Below are 10,037 nucleotides of genomic sequence, written 5' to 3'. Positions count from 1 at the left end.
TTGTGTTTTTTTTAAATGTCACACCTTCAAGAGCGAATATCTCGAAAACTAGAGGAGATATAAAAAAAAGTTGTAGAATAAATATTGTAGGAGATTATGTAAGCTTTAATCTATATATATATATAAAAGCGAAATGGCACTCACTCACTGACTGACTGACTCACTCACTCACTCGCATAACTAAAAATCTACCGGACCAAAAACGTTCAAATTTGGTAGGTATGTTCAGTTGGCCCTTTAGAGGCGCACTAAGAAATCTTTTGGCAATATTTTAACTCTAAGGGTTGTTTTTAAGGGTTTGAATTTCGTCTTTTAGCATGTATATTCTTCTTCTCCCAATCTCTTAATTATAATTGAAATTTCCATATCATATGTTACTATAGAACTATAATCTAGATAGAGTACCTCTTCGAAACAGTTGTTAACTGGCAACTAAATTAATAATTTCGTCAGGTTGGCATTAAGTTGAGTTGACTTTGTTATGTTTGCACCAAGTTGAAGATTTAAATGCATTTATCGCGGAAAAATTGACTGGGCACTGCTACTTCAATCCTGAGAATATTATATTACTAGCCGTCAGGCTCGCTTCGCTCGCCATATCCGTTTAGCCAGACGTTAGTCTGGACCCCCGACTGGATTGTCCTAAAATATGATAAAAATGCTCAAATGAAAAATGCAGGCGAGCGAAGCGAGCCTGCTGATCTCATTTTTGGACTATCCAGTCGGGGGTCCAGGGGGCGGAGCCCCCTGGCTAGAAGGATATGGCGAGCGAAGCGAGCCTGACGGCTAGTTTGCTATAAAACAGTTAAGTCCTTAATATACATAGTTTTTGAGTTTTATGCGAGAAACCAAAAAATGGTACCTTTAAACCATCCCCACCCCCTTAGCACAGGGATGGGGACTTTTAATATTACCTCCTTATTAACCTCAACAGATCTGCTGGGTCAAAAATTGTCTTCCAAACATTTCCCTCTATACCCTTTTTTGACCATTCATTGCCTGGACTAAATGTCAACCAGGGGTTGGGTGACTTTGTCTAACTTTGAAAAATATATGGAAAAATGTTAATTTTCAAGATTTATACAAAGTAAAACCAAACGTCAACCTTTAAAATGGATAATTAAACTAAAAACAAATGAAAATCACTTCAAAAAATTACAAGTTATTTATTGAAAAATATTTATGTTTCTGCTGCCTAAAATTTTTTGTAACGTCTGGGCATGTTGGCTCCAGCTACAGAATAAGCAAAAAATGAATATTGAGAGCATATTAATTTTAAGCAAGGTGAATAATTATGTTTTATTAGGTAGAATACATTATATTTATCATACATTGAATTGTATTTGCATAATATATCCTGCATAATAACACAATTTTTATACTGGGACAAAGTCACCATAATTTTAACCTAAAATGACTTTCTAAATGATCACTATGTATAACAATTAAAATATAATGAAAAACAAAAATAAATGTACTCGCCGATATTATAAGTCTTTTAGAAATGAGTTTTCTAATAGGCTACGAAGTTTTCAGACAAAAAAATCACAAGATGAAGCAAGAAGCTAGATTTTATGTCAATAGTTCAAGAAATATATCGAGATTCGACAAGATATTGATTGTAAAACCTAGATCAAGGCTACGGATATAAATGTTAAACATCGATTTCGGATAACAGATATCGGAGATAAATGATTTGAATCTTTTCCGCGACATGGGTCAAAGTCACCCCGAGTCGACGAGTCACCCCGGTATTTTACAAAGACGACTTTCTAGAAGCCTAGGTGATGAAAAATGATACAATATAAGTAGAGTTATAATAAATGAGGTTATGTAGAGTTCTTTTTTATTATTGTATTAACTTAATCATAAGTTAATAGGAAAAATATCAAATAAAATAATCATTGCTATAGATTCACTAAAAAGCTTGTAGTGCACCCAATAAAACACAGAAAGCGAGACAGGATAAGGGGCTAAGCTATCTGTGATAATAGGAAAACAGCTACCATACAGGAAAACTTTATTTTCTATATGAAAACATAGCAAATCAAGTATGGGTGCCTCAGTAGCCTACCTACGTTTACTTATTGCAAATGTTAATTAATTTCATTAGATTATTGGAACACATCAACTTATATTTTATAGCTTTTATAAAGTTTCTTGTTTTTAATGTTGCCGAAGACCTGGCATTACTCGCCTGGGCTGAAGAAGTTAAATCATAAAGAAGTAAATAAACCATTTCACAAAACTTAAGTAACTTACATCTAGTTTTAATAGGTTGATATTAAAAGAAAACTTACTTGGTAGGTTTTTGATTATTTCATTAGCTTCATTAACTTGAGCCATTCGTTCTCCACAGAAAACTCAAAATATAGGTATGATATAGGCAGTAGTAATGATGATATGCAGGAAAGCAATTGCTATTGTTATCTGAAAAATAGTTTCCAATTAAGCCTAGCATAAATTAAATAAATATAGGCTAAGTGAATTATCATAAGAATAAAACTAAATAGCCAAAATAAGTTAAATCAATAAAATTTGGTATGCTACTCTAGTTTTAAGTTTGATGTTTTTAATTAAAAACATTGAAAATATAAAGTTGTCTTTCTTATTGTATTACTTTATGTGATAACCATTATTATAAAATAAAGTGATAAACAATGAAACAATGTTGATCAACCAATCTCATTGATTCTCAGTGAAACTTGCTTATTGTTTAACTCTAAATGTAGGCTATTAGGAAATACTGTGCCTATGTAACTAAGTTAATGACCAACAACCTTGAAAAATAAACATTAATTGTCATCATGGATAAATAGCAACATAATATTCCAATAGGAAAATTCAAATCCTAAATAATGAAATACTTACCAACATATAGGCTAAGTCAGTTTCTTTCTTGTTATAATAAAGATTTTTTTATTAGGTATGCTACATTATTGCTACTTCATTTTATAACTAATACCATAACCAACAGTAAAAACACAAATTAAAATTATAGTGGTTTATAAAATAATAGTCATGTACATATTTTGCAAGTTTTCAAAACTCTGTTATCTGTTTCAAACAACTGACGACTGTTGATGAATTTATTCTAGGTTAACTATATTATTATAGTGAGGTCCACGTTATAATGGCAGTGGATAAAGGTAGAAGAATAGCGATGCCGATTCTCTGCATTAATTAATTATATTTCTACACTGTCATAAACATAATTGGCATTGTTGTGGACCTAGAAAAGGATAATACCACCGGCTTTGTCGAATGATAGACAAGGATAGCAAAACCAAAGTTGATCTAATAGTCATTATAACGTGGACCTCACTATAGAACCCTTCATATTTGTTTTGCGATAAATTTGTTTTCATCACACATTTACACAGTCTCGCTAATAACGATCGATACTGTGAGTTCGATATATTTCCAATTCCACATACTTTCAATTCCACCAGCTGACAAGATATTTTGAGTTCCGCCGGCCTGCACGATATTCGGAGTTCCGCCTGTCAACATATTCGGAGTTCCATATATTTCCAATTCCGGCCAGCTGCAAGATATTTTGAGTTCCAGATATTCCCAATTCAGGCGACCCGTCTAAACGGGTGCATACCAACTGACCCAATTCCCATTTGACCCAACCTACCACTTGACCCAATTTTTTTTAAATCGAGAAAAGCCGCGAAACCACTTGACCCAATAGACATCTGACCCAATATACCATTTGCCCCAATATTATAAACATCACAAAACCATCTGACCCAATTGACATCTGACCCAACCTACCACTAGACCCAACTACTGTGCTGCGCTCTCGTGGCATAGTTTATGGTGTGCAAAACATCAATGCCTTCTTGATGAGTGGTACTCCTTCGACAACTTCAATAAATAACTCAACTGAGAAATGCAGTCTCATAAGTACCGGTAACCGAGAATTGTAGGGTACTATATCATGGAGATTATTTGATTTTTTTACAAATTTCGTTGTGCAAATTGTTTATTTCTCAGTAAATAAATAGTACAACCAGAAACATAGCTTCTGAAATATTCATAAAACTATGTAGGTAGGCTACTCTAAATCGATGTATTCTGGAAACACCTATCCAAATTTACTGAGGGAAGAAACTTGTGAGGAAATTTTTTAAGGCAGATTCCATCAAAGTCATTCTCTACAATTATTTATGTTGTAGGTTTTGGCCTAGGTTATAAGGAATGTCCATAAATATTCATTTCCAATTTCTATTTCTAATACAGTAACTCAATTCCATTGTCTTAAAGAACTTATATCGTAGGCTGTAGGATACCTGTCAACAGCTTTTTTCTGACTTAATAAAAACTATGATAGCAACAATAGACTACAATACTTGGAGTAAGGTAAAATCTAGTTGTGAAAAGTTACCTTTATCAAATTGAATAATCATCAATCATTTACTGATTGATAAGATGCTTTTACCAAATCTAATAACCTCATCCAAATTTAATAATACAGATCTAACCTCAAAATCACAAAATAACACAAATCTAACCTCAAAGATAGCAAGAACTGTCAAAGCAGTTGTGCTTGGTTTCAAGGCCTTCTAGACTTTTACCTGAAGAGTAGACCGTAGGTAGAGAGTAACCAAGCCTGGAACATTGCAGACGTTTTGCCAGAGTGCAGCACAGTAGTTGAGTCAAGTGGTAGGTTGGGTCAGATGTCAATTGGGTCAGTTGGTTTTTTGATATTCATAGAGTTGGGACAAATGGTATATTGGGTCAGATGTCTATTGGGTCAAATGGTTTCGCGGTTTCTCTCCATTTTAAAAAATTGGGTCTAGTGGTAGGTTGGGTCAAATGGGAGTTGGGTCAGTTGGTTGAGCCCCGTCTAAACAAACAACATTGTAATGTCTCTGTATTATACAGAGTGATTCTTAATTTTGGTAAAATAATATAATACGTGATAGTAGAGGTAAAAATAAGAAAAAAAGTTCTCATAAACATATATCCATAAACGCTTCATTAGCGAGCTATACAGAGTGAAAGATTCGACCGGAATTCAGTTCCTCTTGTGAAATACACCGATGCTGAATTGTTTGGGGACTAGTTTTTAATAGTATATTTTGCACCTAGGGCCGAAAATGGGACTTTTCTGGCTCGAAATCGGTTTTCAAGTCCGAGGCCGTGGGCCGAAGACTAGAAAAGATTGAGAGCCGGAAAAACATTTTTGCCCATGGTGAGAACGTTATTTTTCGCCACACAGGAAAATAAACAATATATATATGAGAATAATTGTCTATTATAAGCACTTCCGAAAGCAAAAGTGGAAGGTCATAGCTCTAGCAAATCTGAGGTACGGTAATCTGAATATCAAGAAATTGTCCAAATATTTTTAGTTTTTATTCTGATTTGTCTAAATAACCTAAAAGATTATGTTCAATTATGTAAGAGGTTGAGTTTATACTTTTTATTCTTCCAAATGACAATAAGATGATATTATTATAAATGTTTTGATTATTGAATGATAAACACAAAGAATGAAAAGTTTTTGATCAGCTGTTTTAGCACACTTGAAATTTGGCCAATCTGAATGTCAATGGAAGTTTAGGTTAGAAGTTCTATCCTACTCTGAAAATAGAATTATTTGAATAATTTATAATATATATCTTATCTGTATTTTATTCATCCAAATAAAATGATAGTATATTATTACAGAATACTTTATTGAATTCTAAAAGCATAAAATGATTCCGTTTATCCACCATGTTCCATGATAAACGCTGTACTAGGAGGTTTGAGGTTAGATTCTATTATACTCTGAAAATTGAATTTGAATAGTTTATAATATCTCATTATTTGTATTTCATTCATCCAAATAAAATGATAGTATCTTATTGCAAAAACTTTATTTAATTCTAGAAGCATAAACTGATTCCGTTTCATAAACTATTTTGTAAACTCGTTCACATCAAATCAGAATCAGCTGACTTCAAGGTTATTTTACAGCCCTAGGGCCGTAAAAATTTTACCGGCCTGGTCAGAAAACAATCACTTTCGGCCTCCATATGACACACGTGAACCAGCTCATTACATCCAAGTGGGGCGAAAAAAAATGTATGGTAGATTCGTATGGAAAAATATCTGAAAAATTGAATTAAACTAGTCTGGAAGCTGTAGTGTGAGTAGTTTTTGAGAAAAAAGTTAAAATATGCATAAAATCTAAGTGGAAAAACACAGACTTCTACGTTTAATGCCCAATAACTTTCTTTAATGACCAGTAAACAGATATTTTTTCGCAATAAAAAATGTAGAGAATTTAATTCTGAAAAGAATTATGTGAGCTGAGTAAACTAAATTTAAATAAAAGTTGAATAAAATGTATTCTTATGTAGTACATTACAGCACAAAAATTTGCTGTTTTATGAGGAGAGAACTAAGAACTCAAACGTTGTAGCTGATTGCAAATAAAACATGGATTTAAATAACAGCTGCTCCAAAACAGTTGATTCATTTTGTTTCAAATAAGGAAATATTTAAAAGAAATTATCAGCTGCGAAAATTATTTTCAGAAATATTTTAGCTCACTGTTGAACAAAACAACAAACTGTAAGTTAGGCCTACTGTAACCGCGCTGTGTATTTTGTTTAATCTATTAACCAGTTATTTGTAACCATCTCACTTTGCTTTTTTGTGTTGTGTTAAATTTAAAAAAAATAGCAGGTAATTTTAGACATTTATACTCCGAATTAGCTGTCATGCATTTAATGTATGGAATGGGACACTACTGTAATATAGTACTGAAGCAAGACTTTTGTATCAAGAGAACTTTCCTAACCGAGTATGTCCAAGTTCAAGGTTTTTTGTCACTATTCATCAACGTCTGTCTGAAACAGGTTCTTTGATCCAAAGTATAGTACATTAATAGTATAAGTACATTCATGCAGGCAGACGCCGATCTACTATGACTGTTGAGTTAGAAGAACAAGTTCTTAATGAAGTTTATGAACATCCAAAGAAGAGCATGAGAGAATTGTTAGTGCAGTTTAATATCAATCAATCTATTATTTGGAGGATACTAAAAGAGCAACAATTACATCCATACCACCTCCAGAAAGTTCATACTCTATTGCCACGAGACTGTATTCCCCATGCTGGTATTTGCCAATGGTTTTGAGTAAAACTTGTTAACCCAAACTTTTTAACAACAGTTTTATTTACCGACGCGGCACACTTTACAAGAACAGCTATCGTTAACGTCCACAACCAACATATTTGGGCAGATGAGAATCCTCATGCCATCAATCCTAATCGTCCACAACATCAGTTTTCAGTAAACATTTGGGCAGGAATCATAAGAGATCATCTACTTCTGTTCGAGCTTCCTCCCACGCCTAATGGCATAATCTACTTGAACTTTTTGAGAGAGGAGCGATTTATCTTACTTGAAGATGTACCTCTTCAGTTGCGCCAAAACATTTGGTTTATGCATGATGGAGCTCCAGCACACTTCATAGTTGCTGTTCGTGAACACCTGAATCACAGCTTTCCAAATCAATGGATAGGCCGAGGTGAACAGCAAATTTTTGTGGTGTAATGTACTACATAAGAATACATTTTATTCAAATTTTATTAAAATTTAGTTTATACAGCTTACATAATTATTTTCAGAATTAAATTCTCTACAATTTTATTGCAAAAAATTATCTGTTTACTGGTCATTAAAGAAAGTTATTGGGCATCAAACGTAGAAGTATGTGATTTCTACTTAGATTTTATGCATATTTTAACTTTTTTCTCAAAAACTACTCACACTACAGCTTCCAGACTAGTTTAATTCAATTTTTCAGATATTTTTCCATATGAATCCACCATAATTTTTTTTAAAAACTAGTCCCCAAACAATTCAGCATCGGTGTATTTCACAAGAGGAACTGAATTCCGGTCGAAATCTTTCACCCTGTACAGCTCGCTAATGAAGCGTTTATGGATATATGTTCATAAGAACTTTTTTCTTATTTTCACCTCTACTATCACGTATTTAATTATTTTACCATAATTAAGAATCACCCTGTATAATTGTTTTCAGAGTACTTTTTCTTTTGTGTAAATTGTGAATTTCGATGATTTTTTAAAATTCGTCAAAACAGCTGTTCTACAGATGAAATAATCTTGACTATGTGTTCTTTTTATAAACTTCTCTACCTACCTACTTCATGCACGAGAAGGCGGTTACAAAGTTCATTTCTCAAGGATGGGGTGGACCCCCATTAGTTTCCCAGGAAGGAGACTCATGCCTGTTGATAGAGCTGATAAATAACTATACAGAACACTCTGTTTTTAAAAAATCGGTCAAGACATTTTTGAGAAAATCGAGATGGAAATTCAACAAAATCCATTTTTCTTAAGAATATTACGGAGCTTCTGCATTTTTACCAGAAATGAGTCTTATGTCAGTTGATAGGGTTTATAAATAGCTATCCAGGGTATTAATTTGAAGAATATCGTTATAGCCGTTCTCGAGAAAACCGGGAGAAAACATGGGTTTTTAGTCATTTTCCGCCATTTTGACCTTGCGTTTTAAAATTTCAAGTCGATCGGTTAATTAGGAACGGAGCTATCGTGTTCACAGACATACACACACGCACTCCCAAAAATCATGTTTTTGGACTCGTGGGACCATGAAATGTATAGAAAACTTGAAATCAGGGTACCTTAATTTTTTTGGAAAGCAATACTTTCCTTACTTATGGTAATAGGGCAAAGAAAGTAATATAAAATAATTACAAGAGCTTTATTAGATTATACCATTGTTTATCATAAAAATTACACACACACACACATTTATACATATATTTCAGTAACTCAGTTAGTTCAAGAATAGGCCTAGGCTAGGCCTACCACACAACATCTCTCACCTACTATATAAAATACTATATTAAATTGTGGATTTCATTTCAAACTGTCAGCATTTCATATGAATAACATCAATCGATTCCATTCAAACAATGCTGACAGCTCAAAATGAATTTCACTATAAACAATACAAAAGTCTCAATAATTCAACTTAATTTTGTAAGTTTTCATTTGCCACGGAAACTTATTGTCACCTGGACTCTCCAATCTTCACCCGTTTTGTCGCCTGTTGAAAAAAATAATAAATTAACAAAACACAAATTATTTTACATTATTTCATAAAGTTTAAATTACATTATTACCTGGCAACATAATATTGATATTGATTCAATATACAAATTGAGTTATTCTTATCTACCATTCACAGTGTAAACATTAAAAGGTATTTTCTATTCAATCATGACTTATTCAATTTTCATTTTATGTTCAATTTCAATAGTTGGCGACGGTGGTAAAAGTTTCGATTATAAAAATTGAGAAAATAATATCGGGGACCGAGCTTCGCTTTCGAGTACAAAAGCATAAAAATTTATTACGAAAGAAGAAATTATAATAACATTCATAGTTCATACATAAATGTTCTATCTAATCACAGTAAATTGAGATTAATTCCCAGAGGAATGCAAAAATTTCCCTCACAAAGGCCCGGTTGAACAAAAGCCGGTTAAATTTTAATCCTGATTAATTTCATTTGAACCAAATCACAAATCAGAGAAGACCATTTCAAAAAGATGGATCTACTGGAATTAATCAGGATTGAAAATAGCCCGGCTTTTTTTCAACTGGCACTAAGTACCTGATTGAATGATTACAAAAGTTCAACAGCTGAGTCATAATTTTGACACAGTCTCAAACAAATGAACTCGCTCACTCACTTCCATCATCAACAGACGACGAAATAATTATTATCAGCTGTTTTTCCAAGGATGAATAATAATTATCCTTTCAATGTCATTCAGCGAGTTTTCCCAGGGATGAGATCTAGTGCAATAGAATTTTTTTATTATAAACCTACTGTGTTCTGAATTTCGAGGGAATCGTTAGAGCCGTTTTCGAGATACGGTGAAATACAAACATATAAACAGAAATTGCTCGTTTAATAGTATAGGATGATATTTTTTCAAGTGACTTCAAGCGAATAATTCAAGACCTTC

The 10,037-nt window shown here is 32.9% G+C and overlaps 1 protein-coding gene across 2 annotated transcripts in view; it reads right to left on the bottom strand.

Annotated features, from left to right (window-relative positions):
* LOC111057430 (transcription elongation factor 1 homolog) overlaps positions 1-10,037 on the bottom strand; it is a 40,073-nt gene that overhangs the window by 4,768 nt on the left and 25,268 nt on the right. The window contains exon 4 of one of the 2 annotated variants that reach the window (XM_039435674.1): positions 8,747-9,109. The exons of the other annotated variant lie outside the window; for it this stretch is intronic. The gene's annotated coding sequence lies outside the window, so the exon portion shown is untranslated. Of the gene's footprint in view, positions 1-8,746; positions 9,110-10,037 lie in introns of those variants that run through there. 2 annotated transcript variants of the gene reach the window in all.

Source organism: Nilaparvata lugens, chromosome 9 (genome assembly GCF_014356525.2).
Source record: "Nilaparvata lugens isolate BPH chromosome 9, ASM1435652v1, whole genome shotgun sequence".
NCBI classification, from domain to species: Eukaryota; Metazoa; Arthropoda; class Insecta; order Hemiptera; family Delphacidae; genus Nilaparvata; species Nilaparvata lugens.
The sequence above is the reverse complement of the archived record's forward strand: the minus strand, read 5'-3'. Positions and strand labels throughout refer to the sequence as shown.